This window comes from Anabrus simplex, chromosome 1 (genome assembly GCF_040414725.1).
Source record: "Anabrus simplex isolate iqAnaSimp1 chromosome 1, ASM4041472v1, whole genome shotgun sequence".
Lineage (NCBI taxonomy): Eukaryota > Metazoa > Arthropoda > Insecta > Orthoptera > Tettigoniidae > Anabrus > Anabrus simplex.
The window spans coordinates 674,112,682-674,126,455 of record NC_090265.1 but is presented as its reverse complement, the minus strand read 5'-3'; the positions used below and the strand labels follow the sequence as shown (position 1 = coordinate 674,126,455).

Here is a 13,774-nt window from a genome sequence, read left to right as displayed (position 1 = left end):
TAGCCAGCAACGACTGTCAAGCTTCTGCCACCACCCTCCGCTTCTAATTCTTTCAGCAAGAAAGTGGCCTTTCTCATTTTTTGCAAAGAATCTTCTACTTGCAATGTTTCATGTTTCTCCTTTAGATTTTGAACATACAAAGCATGAGCATTCCTTGCAGCATGGAGCATGTTTTTATTAATGGAGACCTTTTCAATTCCACCAAGGTTTGAGATAGCATCATATATTCTTTGTCCATGTTCTCTAGAATAATTTCTTTAACAGAAAAACCACGTTCAAGTGAAGCATTTTCATGAAACAATATTGGTATAATTTTGAGAAATGACGCCAATGTTACTGTTTTCAAATTTACTGTTGCAAAACAGTGCAGAGCCAAAAATGACCCACCCTCTCATCTTTCCGTTAGTTTATATGCCAGCAATGACGGTTCCAGTAACTTGCTCCATAAAGCCACATTCCTCTCAGACAATCTGTGCGAAACACTAAATCTAGGAATGCCACGAAGTGCTGCTCTAGCAACATAACCTATGTCAATTTTAGATGCACACAGAATATTTTCTTTACTGTCTAAATTAATTTCGAGAACATTTACTGAAGACTGCAGTGACTCAGACTTAACAAACCTTGTCATGACATTTGTCATAGTTATAAAGAGATTCAAACAAGAGTGGTACAAATCAAAGATCTGTCTGAAACTGTTTTAGGAATAGTTCCAAATCTACAACAAGTGATGATAAAAATGACAACTTGGCCTTAAGAAGCTTATCTTTAAGTGAAGTTGGTACTATTTTGAAGCTACTACAGTTTGGGATTTTCTTGTCTCAGTTCGTTCTTTCCACATATTTATCAACATTAGGCAGGATATTTGCCTTCTGCCATTTCATGATGGATACAGTACTTTTGTATCCATCTCTTGGCACAGGCCAGAGTAAAGTGTAGCTTCCACCGAAGTCCCAGTCTCATCCATGGCTGTGACAATATGGAAGCTGCTGGGGTATGGGCGGTGCTGAGTAATACATTCAGAGCACGACTAGTGCATCTGAGTGCTATGAAAAGTGTCCCTCATAGGGTCAGTCGTGCTTCAATAGAACTTTCTGACCCAGTGAGGAAAGCAATGGCAAACTACCTCACTCCTCGTCTTGCCTAGTACGCCTCATTATGGTGCTGCCATTGGTTTTTGCGGTTTCCTTATAACCGCATAACCTTGGGTGGTGCTATTTGAGGATCCAACCAGCCTCTGGTCTGATGACCTAACAGACAGACAGGCAGGATATATAGCACGTTCAATGACTTGAATTTTCAAGCCGTCGTATAGCACAAATTTCAATGGAAATGCTTGCAAACCTGAATAAGGTGTATAATCAGCACGTCTTGCAGGAACATAGCAAAGCAAGAAGTGAACAGCATGAAGAAATACTGCAATATTCCACTGGGTTTCTTTTACTGCCATTTCATATGAATCGTGCACAGCATGCAAGTCACAAGATCCAATGTTCACAAAAATGGGAGCATTTGGATCATTTAATAAATTACCAATATCCTGAAGGAACTTTTAATTAACATTTGGACCATACATTGAAATTTGTAAGAGTTATTTTAGGCTGAGTCTTTGCAGTGCTTGCAAAAAAAACCACTGAACAAATCTGAGGAGGTAGAATGACCAAGAAACATGGAATCAAAATAAGTGCATACTTCATTGTATCAGGATTGAAACAACGAACTACAAGATCCATTTGGCCCACCTGAGAAACTATATTCAGTTACTCGTCAAAACCAACAGTGAAATGTGTGCACTTACTAAACATCAAGAACTTGTTTATGAAAATAAACCAAACCATGAATGATTTTATATGCAACTTTTGTCTGTGCAGTTGAGCTTTCTAAGCTATTTCACAGTCTGGGAACAAACGTGCACTAGCTTCACTGGCACGTAAAGAATGGTGCTGCATGACTGTATGCATGCACCATATAATCTCAGCTTTGGTTACTTGCTCTCTTGAAAGATAATTCTAATGGAAGAAGAAGCAGAAGCAGCAGCAGTGGAGTCATATGTGATAAGAGTTTGTTTGGTAGATGTAGCAGGCAGAGGACAATTTGTGTTTTCGGCCAGGCTATTATCTATTAAGTCTTTTATTACTTCACTTTTTTAAAATAACTTGAAAGGGGTGACAAGAACTGGCTGAACTCTACACTACTGGCATGCTTCTTTCCTCCCATGTGGCTCTTTAATGCCTGCTTCTGCATGTTGCAAACAGAAAATGATATTTCACATATTACGTAATATGCTGAAATTTGTCCTGAGGCATGGATTTCAATCATGTTCTGAAGGTATCATCAAGAGCCACCTTTCATTAAACAAAGTTTTCCTTGGCTTTGATGAAGGCCTTAAGTGAAAAAAGTAGCAAGATAGGATATTGTAAAAATCTTTAAATAGTCCTATACTCCGCACGGCTTTCTTCTAAACTGACAGTTCACAAAACATGTGAGCACTGCCTTACCTATGCTGCTGGCACTCTACTGCTTTGATAACAGCTGACTCAATATAACTGTGGCACACAGCCCTCGCAAAATGTAATACCGTACTACGAAAATCACACGCAAATCACAGGTGGAAACAAATTCACAAAACCTTCAAAGATAGTGTACACACTTCCTTTATCAGACAGTAAAACAAGAATAGGTACATTATTAAACCATTCACATACCATTTAATTGAACTTATTTATGCCTTGGTGTACCATTTATTTTCATTACTTTACATGATATCACCGACACTGAAAAAGCATGCTTTCCAACAACCTAATGAGAAGAAATACCCAAACTACTGTCAGATATACTTTAAGTCTTTATGCATTTGGTAGATCATAAAACAGCCATCTACGTGCAATGCCACCTTACACTATTCAAGTAAAGATTCCTTACTCAGACCCCATGTCACACAGACTTGGGATCTCCATGATGGGGTAACGTTCTTCGTTGTTGGGGGTATTCTGGTTGGAAAGTGTTCCCAGTGCTTCCCCTGAAGTCTGATGTATACCCAGGGCTTGGGCATCGTCATTTTGGATAGTCAGGCAAGGTCGCACTTGCCAACAGCTGTTTGGCCAAATTGATCCAGAAGCTGGTAAAGCCTACTAGCTTCTTGTCAGGGTTGAGGAGGTGATGAATGATGTTGGAATTCAGAAGTGTCATATCTAGGATGTAGAAGTATATATTTTTGTATCCTTTTACATACTTCCTCATGAAAGGGAATGATGCGAGTCTCTGGTCATGGGAATCAGCACCACCCATTGCACAGTTGTAGTCAACAAGATAGGGTCTGAACTACTACTTGCCATCATACTTTACCACTTCAAGGTAATCTGGCCTTCATTTCATCCACAGATACAGGAAGCCAGTGTTCTTTTTCATATGTCATTACCCTATTTCTATCTCCAGCAGCTGATACAAGACATTTACTTCCATAAACATTGGTCTCTTTGGTTAGATGTTCCCAATAGTCTGCTGTTAGAAATTCGTTCACAACCTGCAGTTCTTTCGGGCATTGTCCTAGGCGCCTTTGAACAACACTATTTCACTAGTTGCGATGCATGAATTGCACTCTGAAGTATTACTTATGTTCTCCCAGTTCCATTCCCTATTGTGTAAAATATGATTAGAAGCAGTTGGTATGGCATCAGATGTAGGCCTAAAATCCAGCGACACATTTGACGGCAAAATAGTACTTTGTTCGTCCCTACCAGCGCTCAAGTCACTGTAACATGAAGTACTTTCACTACTTTCACTTCCACTAAATTCTTCGTCGCTTATTTCTATATCAAAGAACTCTCTTGTAAAAATTCCCTTATAACTGCTTCGTCACTTAATTTGGAGACAGCCATGATTTCGCTTATGATGAGGTTGCTAAGATACAGGTTATTCTTTCCATGGAATAACTACACAGGAGTGTTTATCGAGTACATGAACAGAATAAAACAGTGCTTCTATCTGTCAAGAGGTTACTTTACTAATATCAAATCCTTTCACAAAGGAAACTGGCTTGGAGCGGGTTCGGAAATAAACACTACGCGCGGACGGAGAAATCCGTTTTTGTACCAGAGTGCAATCGAGAGCCAGGACGGAGAGATCCGTCAAAGTACGTCAAGTGGTTAAGAATAAAATAAATTATATGCGGCTAATGACTGGCATAAGGAGGATATGGCTGATCGAGACGATCACGGTGCCAATTTTTTGCAGTCTCATTCTTGCCACTTGTCTTTCATGAACTATACTCTGGTATGGTACACAGACGAACTATATACTAACCAACACGCAGATGTAAATAAAATTACATCTACAGTGAACAATAATAAACCTATACCACACATGCCGAGCAAGGTAGCTTAACCACTTTCAAAAGTTAAAAATCAGGAGGTTTTATTTTATGGCATATCCCTATATGTTTTGACACATCATTGATAACGTAACTTTGAAGAATATTTAATACATTATACTACTTAATTATGCAATAATCTTATGAACCCTAGACCGGGCACGCTGGTTGTTTTTGTCAACCAGCGCGCTATTTTATGCAGTAATTCCTAGAACTGTCAGTCTTACACCACCTCACAACTAATACCTTTGCTCTCACTCTTGACCTTCAGTTCAGTCGAGTTTCGACAACAGTGGAAGCGATACGCGAGTAATTATTTCGAGTGAACTCCTGCCCGAAGCTGGCTGACAAAGTCAACCGCACGCCTGGTCATGTAAGTAAAATTTATTTCTTTAAAATTCCCTTTCCTTTGTACTTTTCGGGTAATTGGGCAAAGTCATGCGTAATTACATGTATATTTCTATTTTCGGTCTCGTTTTGTCAATGATGAAGACATACCTGACATTTTGAGCCAGTTATCCGATGAAAGAGGGCTGCCTCGGATTTTTCGGATGGGGAGGTGGAAATCATAAACGTATCGGGTCAGGATCATAAAAGTGATACGGAGCTGGAGGCTAATACGGACAGTGAGATCTATGAAGACTATAACGAAGGGGATTTATCTTTGGGAGAGATGGAGGAATAATGTAGTCCACGACGGACTTTTCAAAACTTACTTCGAGGGTAAAAACAAGGAATATTGTAGAAATACTGCCAGGACCGGAATGGGAGGCGAGGATGGTAACAGAAATAGACTGTTTCATGCAGTTTATAAACGCTGAGATGGCCAATGAACTATTATACTGGACTATTTTGTATATTTCCAGAAAGCGGGAGAAAGTGAATTAGGCCTTGTTGAACGGGTTTTAAGGTTTGATTTTTTTTCCAGAATTCTTTTTCGGGAAGCTTTGATCTGAATAGAGTTTTTTGTCATTGTAAATATGAAATAGTGTCACAGTTGTCATTGCTACAGTATCTGGAAATGATAAAATAAAAAGCATTACGTTAGAGATTATGTCATTTTAAAGAACACCACCAGCTGATTGCTCTGTGCTTTGCCAGTGCCCACTGTCTGTAAGACAATACAGTTGGCAGAGAAGATTAGAGATTGCGCTCAACCGATATAAATCAGTATGAATGGCAGCTTGGGATTGGCTGGATCAGATACTTCATAGACTCAAAATCTCCTAACCAACAAACCACCTTCATCTTACAATGTGATGTCACTTTATTTTAAATCTTGTTCTGGATTCACAAAATTACACGTGATATTACAAGCTACTACTCGTGCCGCAAAACTTCCGAACCCCTAACAAGAAAGATAGGTTAGAAACTCAACATGGCACGGCCCGACCGGCGTCACGGTGCATTTACACTAGGCTTACCTAGGTCAGTGCATCAAATAATAATAATAATAATAATAATAATAATAATAATAATAATAATAATAATAATAATAAGCACTCGAATGAGTGCTAAATTTAAATGAATTTCACGCTCTCCTGTATTCAGTCAGTGTTCTTTGTCCGATTTACATTTTACAAGGTAGTAACTAACGCACACATCATTACGTAGTAAACAGTCATCCCTTGGGTTGAGGAATTTTGTCTATATGCATATTTTGTTGTGGAAGCTATATATTTAAGCGATTAGAAAAACTGAGAACGCAATATACGTAGGTGTAATTCATCAAGCTCGCCATTAACCGAGAACACAGAATATTCAACAGTAAACAGATCAAAGCATTGAAAATTTGATCGATCATATAACTAATGATGCTATCCGTTACTTCACAGATATGTTCATGTTTAATGTTCATTAAGTATTCTTTACAATTTATTCATGGCATAAAAGACATGCCCTAGATTGATGTTATGAAAATGAAAAATGGGCTTCGATTACATGGATAAATATGGTATGTCAACTTTATCTGGCAGAAGAACGAATTTTCAGATTTTTTTCCTGAATTTCTTGACATATCCCGGTTTTTAAATTAAAAGAAATTTCATTATGATAGGTCCGTACTGAACTGCGATCACTATAGTATTTAAATAATATTATTGTCCACCTTTTCAATAAAATTATACAGTTTTAAATTACATATACGTTCAGGGACTAGTTTCGACCTCTAAATTATACCCTATCATAGAAAGCAATTTAAGTAAATACAGCCACCTAAGTGCTTCAGAAATACAAGATTTTATGTCTATCCTGAAATTAGTTTCAAATAATAACTATTTCACTTTCAACAGTATTATCTATTAGCAAGAAGGTTTGGCCCCAAAATTCTTTCTTCGTCTAGATATGTGGAGGGTACTTTAGTAATCTTACACAAGAGCACAACAGATGCTGCTACCACTCTTTGATTGATCGATTGATTGATGTTTGTTGTTTAAAGGGGCCTAAAATAGAGGTCATCAGCCCCTAAAGAGATGAAATGAGACAAAATGAAATGACAATTTAAGAGACCAAAATCGTCCACTGACCAGAATTCAAAGCGTGAGGATGAAGAATGAATGGATGGATGGATATGAATTTAAAACGATCAGTTGATCCGACCCACAGTGCCTCACAGGCACAGAAGCTGGTACAAAACAATCGTATTACTGACGAAGGGACTGCTTCTATAGCACGATGCTGAATCGATTATGCTCATAGCCTAACGGGTCCAAAATCCAGGTCATCAGCCCCTCATAATGGTATTTATCACTAGGAAAGTAGAACCATAGCGTATCGAAGAGGAAGTGCGACATCATCTCCGTTCGCCCGTAAGAGAGCTCAAGAGGTTGGTGGGACACCCGCTTGGTGGCAGCACAGGCGATTGCGATGTCAACAGAGACCCTTGGCCATTAGCCCGTGTTATATTTGCCTTCAGATGTAGTAATTTTTATTGCTCATTATTGTCGCTGTCAGAGATGTTTCGACAGTCTGCATTATTAGTGTATTCACGATTGAGTTGTGTGAGAAGTGTTATGTTTTAAATACCTCGGTCTTTGTCGCTATTGTGCTATAAGGCAACGTATATCAGTGTGGGAGGAAACTATCTCATCATGCCCTCGTGTTTTGTACCCGGCTGCAGATCTGGATATGACCGATCGTCTTCAGGTAGGCATTTCTTTAGGCCCCCTGAAGAGAGTGGTGTTTTACTGAAATGGGAGAAGGCTATCCATAGAAAAGACCGAAAATTAACTCATAACTGTTTCGTTTGTGACATTCATTTTTGCGATGACTTTCTAGTAAAAGTTTACGGTGAATGGTGAAAGAGTAGAGATACCAAGACAGTGCTGGAAATTAAAACCAGAAGCATTTCCTCATATATTTCCTAATCTACCCAAGTATATTTCTAAGGCAGTTAAGAAACTCAACTCCCCCACGAATAGGCAATCCACACGAAGAGATTTCTCTAATAAAAGCCCTGAACAGATCGTAAATATAAGTGAGTGATCAACCTGTATGCTCAGTAGTTGAAGATAGCTCTAATGTCGCAGATGCTAGGAAAACAATTGCGCTATTAAAGAGGAGATTGAAGAATCAGAAACGTAATTTCATTAGAACGCAAAATCAACTCAATGTCGCTAAAGCTAATATACATTTGCTTGAAAATGACATTTCTGATATAAAATCAAAGAGAAATTTCACTGAGTCAAAACAATTCGGTTCTCTCAGCAAAAAACAGAAAATTATAGTCGGTACAATGTTAAAGAAATGTCAGCGAAAAGTAAAAAAGGAATGAGATATAGTGATTAATTTCTTCTTGATGCACTTCTTTTAAAAATAAAGTCTCTCAAGGGTTATCGGCACTGTTTAAATCATGACTTGCTGCCTTTGCCTTCTGAATACCACTTCAGAAATTTGGTGAAGGGCCTAAAATGTTCGTACGGCATAAATGAGCATGCTACCGCTGCCATAGCAGATCTTTTTAAATGGAAAGGAGGAACATGAACGCTTAGGGATGTTGATATTTGAAGAGGTGAAGTTACGAGAAGAAATTCGCTTTAACTCTGAATCGTTACAAGTGAATTGTTTTGTTGATTTGGGGAAATTTACTGAAGATAAAAGCAAGGGTCAGTTGGCAAATCATGCTCTAGTTTTTATGTTTGTTCCTTTTCTATATAACTGGATACACCCCATAGCGATATATGCTAGCCGGAACGCCACCCCTGGTGATATAATTGCAAACATTGCCATTCAAGTCATCATACAATTAGAGCAAGTAGGTGTCCGAATCATTGGTTTCACATCGGATGGTAGCCAGTCGAATAAAAAGTTGAGGAAATGCTTAGGAATATCTGGTAACAAAGAATCTGAAGTGTTATATTTCCAATCCAGCTGACCCCAACAGAAAATTATGGGCATTTTCAGACGCGCCACATATATTTAAATGTGTAAGAAATCCTTTTCATAACAAAGGGCAGGTTAATTATAATGGCAATATGGTTGATTATTCATTCTACAGAAAAGTTAACGAATGTGACTCTTCTCCTGAATTTTCCGGATTGAAAGTTTGCTACTAACTGACCTCTGCCCACTTGGATCCTAATTCGTTTCAGCGAATGAATGTAAGACTGGCATTTCAACTATTCAGTAGATCAGTCGCTAATGGTAAAGCATTCTATCGAGGTATTAAAACACAGGGTTTAGAAGACAGTAAACAAATGGAAATTTCCACAAGCGATTTAAACTGTCTGATCGACGCATTAAATTTGTCTATTCCCACTCAAGACTGTATAAAGGATCACAGGCACATGAAACATTAATTAAATGGCAGAATGTTCACAGATATACTCAAAATTCATTCGCTTCACAAAGGACACTGGAGTCCTAAAGAGTTACCGTGGAAAGTACCTTAGAAGAGTCCGAATATTTGTTTGAACACAATTATAGCTATGTTTTGACAGGAAAATTTAATCAAGATCCCCTAGAACATCATTTCGGTATCCTGCGATCACAAAGTTGTGATGATCATCCGTCCACTATTGACTTTCTACATTTACACACGTTGCCGTCTATTTACGTACCGTCTAAACTTGCCTTATTGTCTTGCGGAAACTGTGAGTACAGAGCTGAATCCCCATTGACGTCTCTTGTTAATCAAATGCATATTCTTGCAAGAGAAATTGAATGTAAAAATCGGGCAGTGAAGACAAGCTGTAGATGAAATCAGGGAAAAAATTGTGAACATCGAAAATGACATTCAAATACTAGACTGGGAAAACAGTTTACCCGAGTTAAGTGGGCAGAATTGTAACAAAGAGTACTTAGTGTATCATTTAGCCGGATACATAGTGAGGAATATTTCAAAAGTGATTCAGTGTGACTTATGTCGTCCTTTCCTTTTCGGCAAACCGACTGATAGTGTGCCTGCTTCCCTAACACTAATTAAAGATTACAGCTCAATGCAAAGCGCCACATATCTCATGTATTAATAATCTTGACCATGATGGTCGGGATTGGATCCGTATTGACTTAGTAACAGTAAATATGTTGGAAGATAGTCCGCCTAGTCAATACTATTCATTTATTTACCTTTCACCTTAACATCTAGTACACCTTAACATCTCATGTATGCGTCGGAAAGTGTTTATCATGTGTTGCGAGAGGAAAATGATGTTGCGGAAAAGCTATCGTGTATGGATAGTTTATGGGGTGATACTTTCGAGTGCTTGGATAAATTAGATGTTATTAAAGTGAAGTCATCGCAGTTGGGGTGCTGTGAAGATCATGTGCTGTGTTTGCTACCAAAACTCTTATTTCACTACTTGAAATGTTGATTCTTCTTCCGCACGAAGGAGATAAGAAGGGAACTGGTTACTCCGAAGGCAGCGAAATCATCCAGGAAATATTCCAAAGTGTCCAGCAGATGAAATCATTTTCAAACGTAAGTTGCTTGCTTGAGTTTCTTAGTAGATTTTGAAGTAGTAGTCCCAATAATGCCTCTGTTATCCTCTCGCTCAGACATCACTGTGGATGGCAGTGTCATCTGTGTGGCGGTTCACGGTAACTCGTGAAGACATCGCACTTCCTCTTCGATACGCTATGGTAGAACCATGCTATGTGTAATGTTGCGGTACTAATCGAAAGTAGCGGAGACTTGCGGTATTCCACATATTATGGTACTAATTACAGGTAGGTGCGCACATGTAACATAGACCTATAGTGTTTTGCACATTGCGGTGCTATTTACAGGCAACGGAAACCTATAAAGGCAATGCAAACCTATGACGTTCCTCACATAAGTGGACTAACACAGGGACTCGTACTATCCCGTAGAATTCCCCGCATAGCGGGAACTGAGCATAGGTAAGGCAGAACCATGGTGTCGCTAATATAGGGGTACAAATCACAGGTACTGTAGGACCCACCTCCTGATTCACACTCTGTCGCTACTAATCACAAACCTATTGCATACCTAACATTGTGATACTACGCACAAGTAAATGCGACCCATGGTGTTTCCTGCGTGACGGTACTAATTACATGTGGTCTCGTGGTTTTAAATGGATCATCCCTTGGTCGGCATTTGTAGTTGCCTCTTACGACAGGCAGGGGATACTGTGGGTGAATTCTTCGTCTGTGTCCCCCACCCACAGGGCGTTGTGTGTTTGGTCCGCGCGAGGTATTTTATTTACCTCAAGTCCACCGGCAAGCTGGTTAGGACGCCCCTATCCGTCACCTGGGACGCGCCACGTGGGAGTATCACCTTTCCCCCTGCTACGCCAGCGTAGTAGGTTTGTGGACCACTATTTTTAACCTCAACAATATTGACCCACACACAAAATTTACACTCGAATCTGAAAAATGAACTAAGAATACATTTTTTTAGACTTGACCATTATTAGACAACCAAACTCCTTCAAATACAATATTTTCAGAAAACCTACCCAAACAGCTTCTACTATTTGTCAAGATTCTCCACATCCTCAAATCCATAAACGAGCGGCATATAACAGTATGGTTCATCGAGCCTTTACTGTACCAATGCCCGAAAGTGATCTTATAAATACAAACGTCGCCCTTTAACCACTCTGAAAAAAATCTAAAAGTTACTTTACTTTCTACCTTCACATTCAATGAAGATATTTATAAAGTCACTAACGTTTTTTAAAAACATGTTAAAATAGCCTTTGAAACCATCAATAATAACGCAACCATCTTACACACCGCAACTTCTATTAATAAGACCGATTGCTTTTCAAAATCAGGAGTATATAGGATAAAATGCAACACCTGTAATTTTACTTATGTTGGACAGACAGGAAGGAGCTTGAACATAATATACTCTGAACATGTCAATGCTCTGAAATACAATAAATTTTCTGCAATAGGACAACACAGGAATGATTACAATCATAAGTTTGCCGACATTAAGCATGATATGGAAATCCTCAATATTATGAATAAAGGACCCCTCCTTAACTCATTGCGGACCGTGGACGGTGTAAGACGTTTAATGTTCCGCGCGAAGCAATGCTGTTTATATTCGTCATCTATGCATTCTTACACCTTAGTCAGCGTTACTGGTTGTAGCAGGAAGTTGGTTGACCTTTTTGAGATAACCCTCGCGTCGAGTGGGCTCATGTTTATCTTAGCTGTTTTAGCGGGAATATCTCAGCACTTCCTCGCGCGTCAAGACGGCACTTGAGGTTCCAATGCAGTGCGTGTCGTTCTTGCCGAGTGTAGTATATAATGGCTTATAAAACAAAATTTCTTAGGGAAGATTAATTATTAGATATTGTTCACAATGATTCTGGTGATGAACTTATTCCTGAAATACTCAGATAGTGAAAGTGAGAGTGAGGAGGAAATTCCGATTCCCGAATCCGATAGGCCTATAGAGAAAAGTGAAATGCCTGATGCATATCATCCTAGTTATTGTCCACCCGTTCCACCATTTACAGAGAATTCAGCTATAAACGTTAAAATAGAAAATAAGCAGGATATTTTGAGTTATGTGAGTATTTTCATGAATGACGAATTTTATCAGTATGTGTGTGAGCTGACCAATCTATACGCGAGTCAAGTGATAAGTGCGGTGTCCTGGCCTTTCACACAGAAATCGATCATGCAATCGTGGAAACAGTCCAAAATCCTGATATAAAAATGTACTGGAACGAAGACCCTGTTTTTCACACTCCGATATTTTTTAATACAATGTTCCGAACACGCTACCTTCATATTCTTTCATTTCGTCACTTCGGTGACAGTAATCATTATGCCGAAAATACAGCTAGGCTGTATAAAATTAGATGTATTTTGAAACCTGTGGCACCAGCTATCACACCCTAAATATTTACTAGAGGTAAGCACATTTATAGTTTAGGAGTAATTGTAAATTGTGTTAAGTGATTCACGTCAAGAGGGCCGGGCATGAAAATGGCTGGTCCAGGCATTCAAGTGTCCCGCTCAGAAGCAGGTACTGAACGTGTTAACAGAGAACTGCTCGATACATTTGGACCAATATTTTAATCCAAATTACAATCTTAATGACATTTCCGAAATACCAAATATTCTATTAGACCTGCTCATTCACATACTCGGAAACTTAAAATCAAATAGTCAAGGTCTGATTTTTCTTTCTATTTACAGTACTTAGGCAATCTTCTGTATTCCTCAGCCCCGCCTTGATAACTTACCCCTCCCCCCACTGTTCTCTTTCTGCTTCCCCTCCTTCATCTATCCTCTCTTTCTCCCCACACCTCATTCACAATACTTCGTTTGAACCTCACCCACTCTACTCCTCATTCGCGCTTCATTTCCAGCTTCGCTCAGCTTGTTATAACGCAAAGTAATTCCCATATGGCATGTCTCATTTATGTATATTTTTCCCCCTAACTTAACTTGTTCTATCTTAGCTGTCATCTATTCAGTGTCAACTGTACGGTCCGCATTGAACTGCGAAATCCAACCTCCACGTGCAACAATCATCCTTCACGATTCTAAAAACAGAAGAGACTTTCGAACATCATGATTCACATCCATGTGTACTGAATTTATGAACATCTTGAGAAGACAGCGTGACTTTGGCTCAGTTGATCTTTGAATCGAAAGCAGCATCTTTAAAGAGCCAGCCTATATTGATATCCTTGACCAGTAATTTAAGGATCTCTTTCTTAAACAACTTTTTTAATGCTGTACGGCGCACTCGATTTTTTATGAATATCATAGAGCTATTTTTTAATGTAGTGCACGGCACCTCCCGCTTTTCCTGTTATTTATCGAATTCCCCGACATTTCCCAGTTACCCAGGTCTTCCATACGGGTGGACACCCTGCACAAGCCATTTGTGGCATGGCTATATTCAGTTTACCAGTTTCTTGAAGAATGGAAATCTTCAAAAACTGTTATGAACTGTGTTTCTAGTACAAT

At 39.0% G+C, this 13,774-nt stretch overlaps 2 protein-coding genes across 6 annotated transcripts in view; one reads left to right on the top strand and one right to left on the bottom strand.

Annotated features, from left to right (window-relative positions):
- LOC136871967 (alpha-crystallin B chain) overlaps window positions 1-13,774 on the top strand; it is a 178,312-nt gene that overhangs the window by 21,097 nt on the left and 143,441 nt on the right. The gene's annotated exons all lie outside the window — the stretch shown is intronic.
- The window catches only part of LOC137496951 (kinesin-like protein Klp61F), a 298,626-nt gene that overhangs the window by 171,767 nt on the left and 113,085 nt on the right, over window positions 1-13,774 (bottom strand). The gene's annotated exons all lie outside the window — the stretch shown is intronic.